The sequence below is a fragment of the Pogoniulus pusillus genome, unplaced genomic scaffold (genome assembly GCF_015220805.1).
Source record: "Pogoniulus pusillus isolate bPogPus1 unplaced genomic scaffold, bPogPus1.pri scaffold_69_arrow_ctg1, whole genome shotgun sequence".
In the NCBI taxonomy this organism is placed as follows: Eukaryota; Metazoa; Chordata; class Aves; order Piciformes; family Lybiidae; genus Pogoniulus; species Pogoniulus pusillus.
Genome location: NW_026974716.1, coordinates 78,259 through 94,929, shown reverse-complemented (window position 1 = coordinate 94,929; position 16,671 = coordinate 78,259). Strand labels below are relative to the sequence as shown.

At 49.2% G+C, this 16,671-nt stretch overlaps 1 protein-coding gene across 1 annotated transcript in view; it reads right to left on the bottom strand.

The window, feature by feature from the left end:
* Positions 1-16,666, bottom strand: part of LOC135174497 (zinc finger protein 501-like) — a 34,385-nt gene extending 17,719 nt beyond the window's left edge. The window contains exon 1 of the mRNA XM_064141746.1: positions 16,600-16,666. The gene's annotated coding sequence lies outside the window, so the exon portion shown is untranslated. The remainder of the gene's footprint in view (positions 1-16,599) is intronic.
* Positions 16,667-16,671: the final 5 nt, after the last annotated feature.

Here is a 16,671-nt window from a genome sequence, read left to right as displayed (position 1 = left end):
GGGACTGTACTGGTCCCTGACTCCATCCACCACTTCAGGAGTCCAGCTGTGCTGGAGACAACCTGTCCCACTAGTGAAGATTGAGGCAAAGAAGGTGTTAAGCACCTCTGCCTTTTCCTCATCCTTTGTCACTATGTTCCCCTCTCTATCTAATAAGGACTGGAGGTTGTCCTTAGCCCTTCTCTTGCCATTCATATATTTAAAGAAACACTTTTTATTTTCCTTGACAGACGTGGCCAGCCTGAGCTCCAAATGGGCTTTTGCCTCTCTCATTTTTCCTCTACAAGACCTAGCAACTTCCTTTAACTTCTCCTGGGACACCTCCCCTCTTTTCCAAAGGTGATATACTCTCTTTTTTGTCTTTAACTCCTTCAGCAGCTCCCTGCCCATCCAGTCTGGCTGCCTTCCTCGTCGGCTTGTCTTCCAGCTCAATGGCACAGCTGCTGCTGTGCCTGCAGGAGTTCTTTCTTGAAGCAGCTCCAACCTTCCTGGACCCCTTTGTTTTCAAGGGCTTCTTCCCAAGGAACTTTCTGAGTTAGTTCCTTAAATAGGCTGCAGTCTGCCCTTGGGCAGTCCAGTGTGGAGGTTCTGTTGATGCCCTCCTGGTTTCTCCATGTATTGAACACTCTATAATTTCATGGTCACTGGACCCCAGGCAGCCTCCAACCACCACATCCCCTACCAGCCCCTCTCTATTTGTGAGCAGCAGGTCAAGCAGGGTTGCCCCCCTGGTAGGCTCACCTAACAGCTGGGATAGGAAGTTGTCTTCCACACATTGCAGAAACCTTCTAGACTGCTTCTTCTCTGCAGTGTTTAAGTCCCAGCAGATGTCTGGTAGGTTAAAGTCGCCCACCAGAACAAGGGCTCCTCTTGTTTGTGACCCATACTGCGTGCATTAGTGTACTGCACTTCAGCTGGGCTGCTGCTTTTACCCCTAGCTCTAGCCTACTATCCTCAATTCCCTTTGATTTATCTCTGGTGCTGTCATGTTTAACCCCCTCCTCCTTCCATTCTAGTTTAAAGCCCTCTCAACAAGCCCAGCCAGCTTATGTGCCAGGGTCCTTCTCCCCTTCTGTGACAGTTGTATCCCATCTGTTGCTTGCAGACCTGTGGCAAGATGAAGTTCCCCAAGATCAAAGAATCCAAAGTTATGTTGGATGCACCAACCTCTGAGCCACTTGTTCATCAAATACGCTTTCCTATTCTTCTCTGCATTCCAGCCTGTAACTAAGGGTATAGATGAAAAGATTACCTGTGCTCCTGCTCCCTCAACTGCTTTCCCCAGTGTCTTAAAGTCCTTTTTGATAGCTTTTAGCCCTCTGTTATTAATCTCATTCCCTGCCTGTATAACTAATAAGGGATAGTAATCAGAGGGCTGCACTACAGTAGGCAGCCTCCTGGTAACATCCCTGACCCGGGCTCCAGGGAGGCAGCAGACCTCCCTGTGGAAAGGGTCTGGCTGGCATATGGGGCCCTTTGTTCCCTGCAGAAGGGAGTCACCAATAACAATTACCCTCCTCTTTTTCTTCTGGGTACTTGTTCTGATGCGAGGGGACAACTGATTTGTCTCAGTTGCCCTCCTAGCCGGTGATGCTTCTGCCTGCTCCAGTATCACCTCATCCGCAACCTCTAGTGCCCTGTATCTGTTGTGTAAGGGCAGACTCGGGATGTGAAGATGGCTGGAAGGGTTTTCTCTTGCCCCTTCTGGCAGGCACCTGCATCCATTCTCCTTGGTTGCTCCATTTGTCTCCCTCTGGCAAGGGGGACTGCAGAGCATGGTGCTCTCTTTTACATTCCCTTTCAGCCTTCAGGCGTTCCACCTCTCCCTTGAGTTCAGCCACCAGGTTAAGCAGACTAATAATCTGCTCACACCTAACGCAGCCAATGCCTGTGTCTCCCTCGACTTCGAGTGCCAGGCTCCAGCACTCCTCACATCCAGTCGTCTGCACACCTGCATTCCTACAGGTGGGCTCTGTTTGGGTGCCCACAGTTTTACAAGTATTGTACAGCTTGGACCTAGTTTGAACCATGTCTGCTTTCCTGAAGGTCTGATGATAGTTAAGTTAGTATGGAGATTTATTGTTTTTTTCTCCCCCCCGGCACGCACTGCTCTGGGCTCAGCAGAGACACCTCTGCCGCTCCTCGTTTAAATCTGCCGCTCGCCAGGCACCGCCCCCTCTGACTCACCTTCCTGTGAGCACTTAGCGCCTGCCGCTCCCTACCCCCTTCTGGGCTCCTCGGGTCGAGAGAGCCTCAAAATGGAGGAGAAAAAAGACTTCGAGAAAGCGCGTTTCAGCTGAGCTAGCCTTGGTCCTGCTCTCTTGCTGAACCAGGCTGGAGGGTTTGAATCATTGGGGGTCTGACCTGGGGTCTGTGAGTTCAGATCTGCCTTAGATCTAACAGCATTCTGGTCGGCTGGCTGGGAATTCAAACTGGCTGAGCTGGTGTTTTCAGGAACATTCTGATTTTGACCCTGTACTCCTGGGACTCCTGCCAAACCCAGCTGATTGTTATTGTTTACATTCCCACCGGGAACATTGGCAGTGTTCCCAGAATCTGGAGAGGGGGGTATAGAGACTGGCTGTGGGGAAGGAATTTGAGACACTTTCCCATTTGCTTTCAGAACAGACACCTTTTTAGCTTTTAATTTTTGCACTACATTTGAATTTTTCACACATAGTGCAAAACGTAATATGAAAATTAAACCCATAAGACATAGATTAAAAATTGATAATAGCAACACAGTTTTACATGAGCAGCTTCCTAAACAAACGTCTGGAACCCCAGTTTTGGATTGAATTACTTGCATGAGAGCTGTGGCTAAAGCAGTGTTTTGGTTGCTTGTGATATTATTGATAAGTGCTCCTGTAATGTTACTAGAAATATTTTCAGTGACATTAATCATAGAATCAACCAGGTTGGAAGAGACCAGCATAACCAAGAATAAAATCACCCCAAGACCAAAACACATCTGAAACTTTAGCTTTAGCCTTCTTATAAGCTAAATCAATAAAATAAGCAACAATTTGAGCTTTTATCCAATTAAATGCCAAAAAAAACGAAACCAGACCAGAGTAACGCTCCAAACAAATACAATAGCTGCTTTACTAGCTTCATTTTGATTCCCAGATTTAATTAACAGTCACTCAAATGAGATTGCCCCACGTTGGGGAAACCAAATAAAAGATGTGGTGGTTTAGGCTGTAACCTGCCCCCCACACTTTTTGGAAATGCCCCAGCTAACTCAGACGGACTCTGGGAATATAAATGAAAACTATTTATTTACAGCAGCACAATATACAAGCAGATATTTACAACATATACAGTTATATACAGAAATATACAAAGGAAAAGTAATACAGAAGCACAACTCCCCTCCCAGAAACCTGAGTCCCCAGGAGGGGTTCTCAACCACCCCTGCACTTCCCCCTGCCCCTCTCAACCTTACCCCAATCCTGAGAAAGAATAGAGGTGCAGCCAAGAGGTTAAGAAGGAAGTTAGTGGCAGCGAGGTTAATGAGATGTTGCTCAGTGTGAAGCCAAAAGCAGAGAGAGAACAAAATGGAGAATGTTATCTAATGTTTACTTCTTGTTCCCACAGTCCTCACCGAGACTGTGAGAGAAGAGACACAACCATGTTTTCCTTTCATAGCCTATCATCTAGTTTCTCTCACCAAAACATTCTAGCCTGCTTCAAACTAGCACATCTGCCTTCGTGGTTTTTAAAGGCAAGTGGTGAGACAACTGTGAGGTGGCCATACTGAACAAATTAAACAACCCCGCAGATGACCCCCTGTGATACGCCTCCCTTGATCAGTTAATGGCGTCTGGGCAGTTCAAAGATGGAGCAACACAGGCTGCAATGCATCCTCAAATTATCCAACAGGCTCAGGCATTAACCTTGGCACCTTTCAAAGAGGTTCCACAAACAGGAAGACCTGCATATCCCTACGCCTGTGTTAGGCAAGCAGAAAATTAGCCATATGCCAGATTTGTCGATTGTTTACAAGAAGCGCTTGATGCTGCACCAAACTTGGACCCTGACACAAAATCAGCAGTGGGAAAGGACTTGGTCTTTCAGAACACCAATGCAAGGTGTCAACAAGTCCTCGCTTCTCTTCCCAGAGAAGCGACCATGTCTCAAATGATTGAGGCATGTTCCAGAGTGCCATGGCTGGAGGAGAAAGAAAAGGCCAGATTACATGCAAGGGCCATGGCAGTGGCATTGAAATCACCAAGAGCATGCAGAAAAGCTGATAAGGGTCCCAAGCAAGCCGTCTGTTTCCAGTGTGGCCAGAGTGGACACCTGAGGCGACATTGTCCCCTCATCAAAAATCAAAGAAATGGGGGAGACGACTCCTTTCTTGGGACCTGTCAAAGGTGTGGTAAGTATGGTCATCGAGCTGCAGAATGTCGTTTAAGATTCAAGAGAGATGGAATCCCGCTCCAGGGAAACCTGCTGAACAGCGCCCGTGTCGGGGGTGCAAAGACAGCCAAGTACCCGACTGCAGCAGCTGCCTCGATGGACTCATGGCAGCCACAAGAGGAAGTGTTGGACTCAACCTGGCCATGGGAGAGGATGTCACAATAACAGACAAGCGAGTCCATGTTGTTCCTTCAACAGCCACAGGGTCATTAGGGCATGGCCTAAGTGCGTTGCTGCTAGGGAGATCTTCCACAACAAGGCAAGGCATACTGGCATTACCTGGAGTTGTTGACGCAGATTACACTGGACCAATAGGCATAATGACTCAAGTTTTGTCCCCTCTGTTAACCCTCAAACAAGGAAGCAGAATTGCCCAGCTGGTTCCTTTTAAGTCATCAGTGCCAAAACCAGGAAAACAGGAATGGAGCTCACAAGGGTTCGTCTCCTCTGGTTCTTGTTGCTTTCACACAAGAACTTTCAGACAAGAAACCAATGCGCAAAGTCACTATCACTGGAAAAGATGGAAGGCAACTGAAAAACACCAAAATGCTACTGGACTCAGGTGCAGATGTCACCATCATCCCTTGAGCTGCATGGTCCACGGAGTGGGTTTGGGACAATGTGACCAATGTCGTGATGGGGATTGGCGGAGCCTCTCCAACAAAGATCAGTCAAGACTTTGTCACGATCCAAGATGAACAAGAAGGCCTTGTAGCACAGGTAAAACCCTACATGCTGAATACCACAATTTGGCTCTTAGGACATGATGTCCTGAGTCAATGGGGTTGTCTGATACAGACACCTTTTCACTAGCAGCAATTGCAAAGAACACATGCCTGACCACGAAACTCACATGGAACAATGAGACCCCGGTCTGGGTAAAGCAATGGCTGCTAACCACTGAGAAGCTTGCTCATTTAGAAACCCTGGTTCAAGAACAGCTGGAAGCAGGTCACTTGGTACCATCGACTAGTCCCTGGAACTCTCCAGTGTCCACTATTCAGAAGAAGTCCAGGAAATGGAGGCTGCTACAGGACCTGAGAGCAATAAATGCAGTAATGCAGGACATGGCAACCTTGCAGCCAGGACTGCCCTCACCAACCATGCTGCCAGAAGGATGGGATGTGGTCATGAGATCCTAAAGACTGTTTTTGTACAATCCCTTGCATCCTGCCAACCATGAGAAATGTGCATTTACAGAGCCATCTATTAATCAGGCTGTGCCAGCAAAGTGCTACCAATGGACTGCATTGCCGCAAGGCATGAAGAATTCGCCAACCATCTGCCAACGGTATGTGGACCTCGTTATCAAGTTTAACCAACATACCCAGGGGTCATAACATACCACTACATGGATGATATATTAGTGTGCTCTGAGGATTCTATGCAGCAGAATACCTACACCTGTTTGTTGCAGATTCTGGAAAAATGGGGACTTGTAGTGGCACCCAAAAAGATCCAGCGAACATCTCCATGGAAATATCTGGGGATGATGTTAATGTCAATGGTGGTGCGCCCACAGAAGTTACACATCCAATCTGAAATAAAAACTGTAAACAGTGTTCAGAAATTGATTTGGGACATCCAATGGGTTAGAAATTTGTGTGGGATTACAAATACAGACATGGAATCGCTCTTTGAAATGCTCTGTGGGAGCACAGCTCCACAGGAAGAAAGGCATCTATCTAAAGAGGCCAGACAGGCTTTAGACATCACCTCGAAAAAAACAGCAAATGGTTTTGCAGGTAGAATAACCCCAGAGGCACCACTTTGTTTACAACAAAGACAAGGAAGTTGCTGACATTTTGGCACAGGGGAGGCCAGAGCTCTGAGACTCGTTGGCAATTTTAGAATGGGTGTTTCTAGCAAACAGGGAGAAGGCATCAATTACCACAGGAACTGATAGCCAGTGCTATACTAATATTAAAGGGAACCAAGAATCTGGTTACCATCTTAGGAAGAACTCCAGACACAGTGGTGTTGCATATTGCCATGGACCTTGTGCCTCATATGTGTCAACAGAGTTCCACTTTTGCCACCGCAGTGACAGCTGTCAGAATGCAGTTGGACAATCACTACCCTCAACATCCACTCTTTAAAACTACCATCAACATGGAAGAAGAGTCTTGTGTTTCGGATCGTCCATTGCTTGGGCCTACCATTTTCACAGACGCCAGCAGCAAGTCTGGGAAAGCTGGATATACATGGAGAGAGTCAGGTACCTGGAAATTGCTTATCTTAATCACAGAAGGTTCAGTGAGACTGCTAGACCTGGAAGCAGTGATAGCAGTATTACAGCACTGGCCTGAGGAAGACATCAATATTGTTTGTGACTCGCAGTGTACAGTTGGAGTGGTGCAGCAAATGCACAGAGCACTAATTGGACATGGGAATAACCCAAAGTTGTTCCAGGCGTGTGCTGAATAGTCCCAAAGGACATAAAATGGGCTTAAGCATGTCCTGTCTTATTTACCTGCCTGTCTGCATTGCAGCCAGAGGCGGGAAAACAGGACAAAGAAACCCAGGCAACCCTGTCTGGTTTAGTCTGGTTGCCTGAGAGGGGTTTCATGGGGACCACGCCCCTGTCGCATGAAAGGCGTATGCGCCCCCCATTTTTGGAAGACAACAGCTTGTGGGTTCTTCCATTTTGGGGTCTACTTGGGTGATTGACAGAGGTGATAGGGTGATTGTGTGGCCAATGAGACCATTAGCCTCGGCCATTACCCTATAAATGGGGGTGAACAGGTGAAAAAGGGGCTTGCATGCTCGTTCATTCCTCGCTGACCTGCCATTCACCCGCCCGTCACCTCAGCCATTGCCTCAGCCGCCTCAAGCCACCTCAGCCAGCAGCTGATTCCACTTTGCAGCCCATGTGGAATTTGCCACAGGACTTCTGTTGAATATTTTCCTGCCTATGTTTTGCACCACGGACATTAGGACTAGTGAGTATTCTTCATTCTTTGTTCAGGCTGCTAAAGGATTTTAATCGACCTCACAAGCGCTGAATGGAGCTGCCAGACTCTCTATTAAAGACATTTTCTGAAATCTCTTCAAAATTCCATTGTATAGAGACATTCTGTGAAATAGTTCTGCTTAACCGCATCAAAAGACTGGTGTGGAGAGTTGTAAATAAGTTTGGGGGAATTATTTTGTGTATATTAATAAATTATTTAATAACTTTTAAATCTGCCTCACTGCATTTTACCCCAAACTCAGATTTCAACTAGCCTCATTTATAACAAGGCATTCTGCTGCCTCTGGGCAGCATTACAGCAAAGAGCAGGCCAAGTGTTCCTATCGCACATCAAAAGCCATACGACGTTACCTGGAGGACTGGCAGAAGGTAATGCATGAGCCGACAGGATCGTCACCAACGCCGAAGACGCGGATAAGACACGTAAATTACAAGAAGCAAGGAAATCACGTGCGATTTCATCAACCACCAGTCACGATACAAGGATTCAGCACATCCTTAGCAGAGGCGAGAGCAACTGTTGCAGCTTGCCCTGATTGTGCTTGTGTGCCTACTGTACAATCAGAGGGGGTGAGCCCTTGAGGCCTACAACCCTGACAAATTTGGCAGACAGATGTAACTGAGTATGACCCCTTTGGTCGGCTGAAATAAATTCATGTCTCTGTGGATACCTGTTCACATACAATGTGGGCTACAACACACACATCCACTTCAGCAAAAGCAGTATGACAACACATGCTGCAGGCATCTGCTGTGATGGGAGTCCCCAAAGAAATAAAAACAGATAACAGCCCAGCTAATAGATCCGACTCGATATGACGCTTCTGTGAAGACTGGAACATCAAACATGTCTTCAGAGCACCGTACAACACAACGGGACAAGCAATAGTGGAACATGCCTGTCAAGACTTGAAAAGACAGCTTTCAGTCATACAAAAACAGGGGGAGACAGGGTCTCCACATGAAATCCTAGGGAAGACTCTGTTTGTTCTTAACTGGCTGAATGTTTGAGGAGAAGAACAGGACCCACCAGTGGAATCACACAGAGACAGGAATCAGTCACATTAATGTCAAAAAGTCACATTAATGTCAAAATCTTTTGACCAGAACTTAACACTTGGCAGGGACCATATCAGTTGCTAATCTGGGGAAGAGGCTATGCTTGTGTCTCCACAGGTCATGAGACACCTTGCTGGCTGCTGGCAAAGTGGATCCGACCATAGATAGACAGGAAAAATCAGGAGTGAGCAGGGAGGGAACAAGAGTCTTATATCAGTTCACACAAACTTTATGGCCATGGCTTCAGATTTTACATCCAGATAACATCGACACCCTACATCACCTGCCAGATGAACAAGCTTCCTTTAACGCAGTAAGAAGTAGGGAGTTTACGGAGAGCCAGAAACAACAACTAAAGCAGTGCTGCAATACTCACAGGTCTACTTGTCGGACGTGGATACTGTTACACTGTAGGCACTGCAGTTACAAAGGGTGGAGAGGTGTAAATAGGTTTGATCAGGATTTGCACTGGCACTGTCCAGTTTGTCAAAATCACATAGAAAGTTGGACAGTGGAACGGTATTTTGAGGCCTTCCTGGGAAGACCTTTATCAGAACTGCCAGGAGCAGAAAATAATGCTAATGTTCCAAGGGTATTTGCAGTGCAACAGCATTTAACAAATGCACTAAGCTTAATAGAAAGCCCAGAAGTAAGTTATAGGGCATATCTTTTATCTTGTATTCTAAAGTTAGTAGCTCTTAAGCATAATAGACAACAGACGCAGATCATAGCACCGGAGTGCGGTGAAAACATCAAAATTCCTGAAAACTATAGGGTGAGTCCAGAATGGTGGGAGTTAGAGAAAGAATATTGGGCAACTAGAAAAGCAAAATGAAAACCAGGAGCGCATTAGGGCTCTTACAATTTATACACATGCACTCTTCCATGATTGTGACGATCGTCTGGATCTTTGGTCTTTTGAATAGCGATTCACTGCCACTTTCCTAGCACCAGGGGTAGCAGTGGGAAAAGTTCTGGGGTTGTTAGATAAGCGTGGTTATTGGCTTGTTACACTAATGCTACTAGCAAAGCTCTGTTGGGTTTACTATTAGACATTGACAGCATTCAACATGCAACTTTGCAAAACAGGACTGCCATCGATCCTCTGCCTCTAGCACAATGGGTGTGAAGACTTCAAGGGTGTGTGTTGCATGAACCTGTCTGACCACCCAGAATCGACACATGCCAGCATCCAGCGCTTGAAAGATGGTGTATCAAGACTCTTATAACATCCATTTTTTAACTTCCAAATCTGAAATAATTCTTTCTACCTAGCCCCACATTGAGACACCAAATAAATTGTCTACAGTTCTAATTTAAATTCCCAGAGACTCTAATAAATTTGATAGAACCAACAACAATTTGTAGAGTGCCCTTCCCTCTCCTCTCTCCCTTCCCAAAAGAAGGGAGTTAGAAGTAGAGAGGAAAAAGGTAAGCACACCCCAATAAATCAATCTCACTAGATTTGGAAGTTAAAAGGAACAGTTTAACAATAACTTAGAAGGGTATCTGAGGCTGGGAAGTTTACAAAGGGTAGGGAAGGGAAAACAGCAAAATACAAAATGTATAAATACAACCCAAGTTTGTGATGGTAGCTTTGTCTGCCTCGTGGGTGCTGGCCACGTGGTAAAACAGCTGGCAATGGTGGCATAATCGATGCAGGGAAATCTGTGGAGAGAGTGGTTCAGAGCAAGAGAGATGAACAGGACGTCCCCTGTTTTTATGGGTTTTTATGGGACAGGAGGCGGGGGGGGGGGAGTGGGCTAGCCATCACCTGGAGGTGTGACTCACCCCTGGGGAGGGGTCAAGACCCCTAGGGCCAGGTTCAGGGTTACTCCCCCTGGAGTGTTAACCCTATACACTCTTGTGCACCAGAAGTCCCCCCTCCTAGGTCCTCTTTTGAATCACTCTTTGTCAAATGTCTTGTCTTAGCTTTTGCTTTGGCAGGTGCCAAGATGGCCTGCACTGAGACAGACTTCGACGAGTCCACTGGTGGGTTTGAATTACCAGGGAACTGGCCTGAGTCCTGTGAGTTCAAATCTGCCTTGGAGGTAGGCTTTTTTTCTGCTGCCTGGGGAATTGAACTGGCTGAGTTACTGTTACTAGTTGAGGGAACACCTGGAGTTTGGGTATTTCCCTGTGTTCCTAGGCATCCTGCCATGTGATCATTCTTGGTAGGAACACTGACAGCTTTCCCAGAATCTAGGGGAGGAGGTGTAGTTGTAGTCCCTTGCTGTGTCCCCGAGTTATCATTGTTTTGATTTACACTAGTACATTGTTTATCTTTCGCCTGGAACACAGGTACCTTCTTTTTACTTCTTAAAGGCATCACACTCATTTTTATCTTACATAATGCCAAAATGAATATGAAAATCAAAATTATCAGACCTAAAATCACACACAACAGAAATGCCACAGTTTGAAGTGAATAAAATTCTGAACAAGGGTCTGCCTGAGTTTTAGGAAGGATTATCCTCATTAAGGCTGTAGATAAAGTAGCAGATGTAATACTTCCATTTCCTGTAATGTTACTGGTGAATGCCCCTGTCTGCTAGTTTGAAGCAGGGTAGAATATTTTGGTGAGAGAAAGTAGATAATTGGCTGTGAAAGGAAAACAATGGTTATGTCTCCTTCCCTCACAGTCTCGCTGAGAGGTATGGGAACAAGAAAGTAAACATTAGATAACACTTTTCGCCATTTTCTCACTCTGCTTCTGGCTTCAGACTGAGCTACATCTTCCTAACCTCGCTGCCACTAACCTTCCTTCTTAACCTCTTGGCTGAACCTCTTTTCTTCCTAGGACTGGGGTAAGGTTGAGAGGGGCAGGGGGAAGGTGCAGGGGTGGTTGAGAGCCCCTCCTGGGGACTCAGGTTTCTGGGAGGGGAGTTGTGTTTCTGTATTATTTTTACCTTGTATATTTCTGTATAACTGTATACACTGTAAATAGCTGCTTGTATATTGTGATAGCTGTAAATAAATAGCTTCATTTATATTCCCAGAGTCCGACTGAGTTAGCTGGGGTACCTTCTAAAGTGTGGGGGGGCGGATAACACCCAAACCACCACACCCTGTAATGCTACTGACGAAAGACTCAATGACATTAAACCAATATAGCCAAGGATGACATCCCCCCAGCTCCAAAAAATGGATGTAAGTTTAGCTTTGATCTTCTTCAGAATTAAACAAAAGGTAACCAATTTGGGCTTTGATTCAATTATAAACAAGAAAACAGAAGATAGGCCACACAATAGCCACCCACTAAGTAAAATAACTTCATTAGCTTCATTCTGATTCCCAGAGATAATTAACAATCACTCAAAATCAATTTGCCCCACATTGGGGTGCCAAAATAAAAGATGTGGTGGTTTGGGTGTTCCCCACCCCCCACACTTTTGGAAATCACCCAGATTAGACTCAGCCAGCTCTGGAAATATCAATGAAGCTTATATTTACAGCTGGCACAATAGACAAGCAGATATTTACAGTATATACAGTTATGGACAGAAATAGACAAGATGAAAGGTAATATAGAAACACAACTCCCCTCCCAGAAACCTGAGTCCCCAGGAGGGGCTTTCAACCACCCCTGCACCTTCCCCCTGCCCCTCTCAACCTTACCCCAGTCCCAAGGAAGAATGGAGGTTCGGCCAGGGGGTTAGGAAGCAAAGCGGATTAAAGAAAATGGAGAGTGAGGTTAGAAAAAGATGCAGCTCAGTCAGTTCCCCAGCAGAAGAGAAGACTCCCTTATCTATGTTTTGCTTTTATTCCTATACATCTCAGAAAGCCTATGAGTGAAGTAGACATCACCACTTTTTCCTTTCACAGCTGTAATCTAGTTCTTTTCACCAAAACATTCTAGCTGGCTTCAAACTAGCACACCAATGGATCCTGTTGGAAACTTAACCAGTTCTGGGAATGCCTCTGAAACATGGAACAGCTCTGAGAATGTGTGCTGGGAAATAGAAAGTCCAGATATTTTGGGGGATAAATGGTACTTCCTAGCAGTTTCTTCATTGTGTTTAAACTTGATTCAGGGAGTCTTCATTGTGGTCCTAGCCTGGACCACCTGGCAACCATGTCTGGCCACAGCCATTAAGACTTTTGGGAAAGAGATAAGCAGGGGGAGGAGTGGCCCACCCGGCATCTGCCACTGCAGTGGATGCCACTGCAGAGGTTCTCAGAAAGGTTCCCCCCAGGCACAGTGATGGCCCGGCAGAACTCACCAAACCAGAATGGCCTGGCAGGCCACGATGGGGTGGTCCTGTCCCCAGAGATAAGCATCTCTGAGCAATCTCTCTTGCATCTATCACAACTCGTAGAAACAAGTTACAAAAGATGAGACCTCTCCCAGACACAGATCCAGTGGAAGGAAGCTCTAGGGATGCCCTCAGCAATATTCACCAGATGGGAATGGATCTGATAGCAAGGTGGTGATGATCACATCTATGCCGAGAAAGGAAATCAGGCAAACACAGCAGGAGTATGCCAGAGCAAATGGGCAATCTCTTTTAGCCTGGCTCTTGAGCTGCTGAGATGGAGGAGCTGGTCACACATGCTGGGTAATGCTCGAAACTGGTACTATTGAGAGTGTTCCACAGAGAAACCTCACTCTAGCTGAAAAGGTCTAAATCTGAGTTGGTTCCATGTAATCTTGTATCAGAGTTGTATAATAATTGGATAACAGCTGTGCAATAATTGTACTTTAGTTACAAGTGGTTACAAGTTCCTTTTCTAGTTACACCATCACCACAGCACATCCAAGCAGCAATCCAGAGAAAGTCTACATCATCACAACAAGGTGTCCAACAGAAACCACATCACACAAGCAGCAATCCAGAGAAAGTCTACAGCAGGGGTCCTCCTACTTTTTAAACAGGGGGCCGGTTCACTGTCCCACAGACATTGTCAGGGGCCAGACTATAGTTTGGTTCCAGCCCAGCAGTGTCAGAGGCTGGACTACAGTTTGGTTGTAACCCAGTCCCAGCAGGTGCTTGGGGGCTGCGGAGGCCAGCAAGCAGATTAAGTGGCAGGAAGTGGCTGCTTGGTTTCCCCCCCAACCCCCAGTGGCAGGGGGTTGTGGTGTGTGTGTGTTCTGTAAATACCAGCAAGCCAGACTGAGGACCCTGAAGGGCTGTATCCAGCCTGTGGGCTGTAGTTTGAGGACCCCTGGTCTACAGCATCACAACAAGGCGTCCAACAGAACCCTGCACCTGTTTCCCTGATGCCCTACAGCGAAAGACTGTTCCTGATTTCCCTCCGGAGGATGTCTACAACCATCTCACCTACACCTGTTTCCCTGATGCCCTACAACAAAAGACTGTTCCTGATTTCCCTCCGGAGGATGTCTACAACCATCTCACCTACACCTGTTTCCCTGATGCCCTACAGTGAAAGACCATTCCTGATGTTTCCTTCCAGAAAAGACTTTGTTCCTGAGTTTCCCACAAGAACTGTTCCTGTTTCCCTGATTGTTCCTCCATGTTCCTGTCCTGCTCACACCTCACCAACCTGCACCCGACCAAGAAAGAATTTAAGAACTCTTAATCCATGGACACATTTTCCTATCTTTGGCAAAAGGAGACTGTCTGTAGGAAGGTAGAAATGGTCTAACCAAGGGGTGGAATGTACAAAGTTAACCCTCCTGGAGAAGTTATCTTGAACCTGACTCCAGGTGGTCTTGACCACTCCCCAGGGGTGGGTCCGAACACTAACAGGTGATGGTGGTTTAGCCCAACTCTCCTTTCCTGTCTAAGATCCATAGAATCAGATGAACTTCCTATCAGCATCACTGTCCCTGCTTTCCTGCTGCTCTTTGTCTTACCACATGCCCATCATCACCACGAGGCAGACAAAACCCACTGCCACCCAATCTGGTTGTATATTTACATATTTTGTATCTTGCTTCCACTTCCCTCTACCTTTGTAACTTCCCTACCTCATGGACCTTTTATTTATTGCCAAGACAGGCCTGGCCTTGCCCAGCAGCACCAGCTGCCAGCAGTGCCCTGGGCAGAGGTGGCCCAGAGCAGCAGCAGGACTCTTGGCCAACAAGGGCCTGACCCTGCCAGGGGGTGTGTGAGGCACCTGCCCAGATGGCCCTGGCACAGCACTGCAGGGTCCTGTAAAGTACTCAGGGGGAACCACTCAGGTGCTACCCCCCCAAGGATGCCTCTGGCACCTCTGGCAGAGGAGAGCTGCAGAGATGTGCTGCCAAGGGCTGCAGGAAGGAGTCTGGGGAGGCTCCAGGGCCCTGCTTGGGCTGAAGCCAGGCTGAGCCAACAGCCCCTGGCAGCACCAGCCCAGCTGTGCCCAGCCCAGACCTGTGCCTCAGTCACTGCCAAGTGCAGATGGAAGCGCCCCTGCCCCTTGGCAAAGCCAAAGAGCCCAACCAGCAGGTGCTGAGCAGCCATGGGGATGCTACTCAGCTGGGGACCCTGAGTAAAGCCATGTCCAGGGATGGCAGCCTGGGTGCTGGGGATTGAAGTGCTGACCCTAACCCTCACGTTAGCCACCCCAGGACTCCTGGCACAGGGCTGGGGGGTGCCCACCCTGGGCAGGATGGCAAAAGAGCAGCTCTGGGCAAATGCAGCCTGGAAAGAGTCTGCAGGGACAGCTGGGACCACAGCTGCCACCTTCCATAGCTGCCCCTCACCCAAAAACAACTGCAAGAAATCACCCCACAAGCCCTGGGGGTACTTGGGGAGCCCAGGGGTCACTCTGGGGATCCAGGGGGACTATTTTGAGGTTCCCAGGGACAATTCTGAAGTACCAGGAGGGAAACTAAAGGATCTTGGAAAAGCATTTTGGGGTCCCAGGTTGCTATATGAGGTTCCTTAGGGACCATTTTAGGGTCCTGGGCTCTACTGGGGCATCCTGGGGAAACAATTGGACTGCCAGGACCCATTCCAGGGTCCCCCAAGACCATTTTGGAGTCCAGTGGAAAATGTTACAGTTCCTGAGAAGCAGTTTTAGGTCCACTTCGAGCTCCTGCTGCTGAAGCATCCTGGAGCTTAACACTTGGTGGAAAAGAGTCCCCCAAAACCAGAAGGTCATCCTCAGGGGGAAATCTGGAACCTCCTGTGGAGCAGCACAGGGGGAAGGGGGGGTGAGGGCATCCTGCAATTAGAAGGTCCCCAGACACAGGCAGGGGGCTGGGGGCACTCAAGGCAGTGCTGGCAGCACAGGGCTGGGCACACCACACCCCCACAGCAAGGCTCTGGGGGCACAGAGGGCTCCGATGCCACCGCCCCCAGCACAGCCAAACCGCCCCACAGCTGCCACCGGCCCCAGGCGCTCCCAAGCTCAGCTCCCCACGGCCACAGCACCCACGCCTGACACCCCCACCAAAGCCAGCCCACGGCCCGCCCCGGGCTCCCCCCCCCGCCCCTCAGCCCAGCGCTGCCCTGCAGCACCGCAGCCGCCCGGCCCCTGCCGCCACCAAGCCCCCAAGCCCCCAGGGCTCGCCGCGGACACGAAGCCCCCACGGCAGCCTCTGCCGCAAGCCAGCCCCACGCTCACCGCCACCTCTCCTGCCCACACCAGCCCCCACGGCGCCGCTCCCACCTCAGCGCTGCCGCCAGCCCAGCAGGCAGCAGAGGGGCCAGGGCCAGGCACACAGCGCCAGGGCAGCCCCCGCAGCCCACCCGTGGGCTCCGCTCGCTCACACAGCAGCGGCCACAGGGCGCCTGCAGCCGCCCCGAGCAGCGACAGCGAGCGGCAGAGCGGCACCAGGAGCCCCCCACACGCCCACCCCTGCCCGGCCCCACCCGCGCCCCCACAGCCGCACACAGCCCTCCCACGGCACCGCACACCCCCACCCTGCACACCTCTGCCGGCCCCACCCGCACCCCACCCGCACAGCTCCCACACCGCCCCCAGCGCCACACACCCACGCAGCTCCCCATAGCTCCCCACAGCCCGGCCACGGCCCCACGCAGCTCCACGGCCCCACGCAGCTCCCCACGGCCCCACGCAGCCTCTCACAGCCCCTGCGCTGCCCACTCCCACCCTCACCCACAGCACAGCCGCACGGAGCCTGCCCCACACCCACCCACTGCTGCCGCACATCCTGCACCGACCCCTCCCGACCCCCGTCCCCGGGGGCTCCGCTCCCCCCGGCCCCAGCGCTGCCCTCTCCCCACCTGGCGCAGGCAGAGCAGAGCCGAGGCAGAGCCCAGCGCGGGCAGCGCCGGCAGCAATGGCGCCGCGGGGAG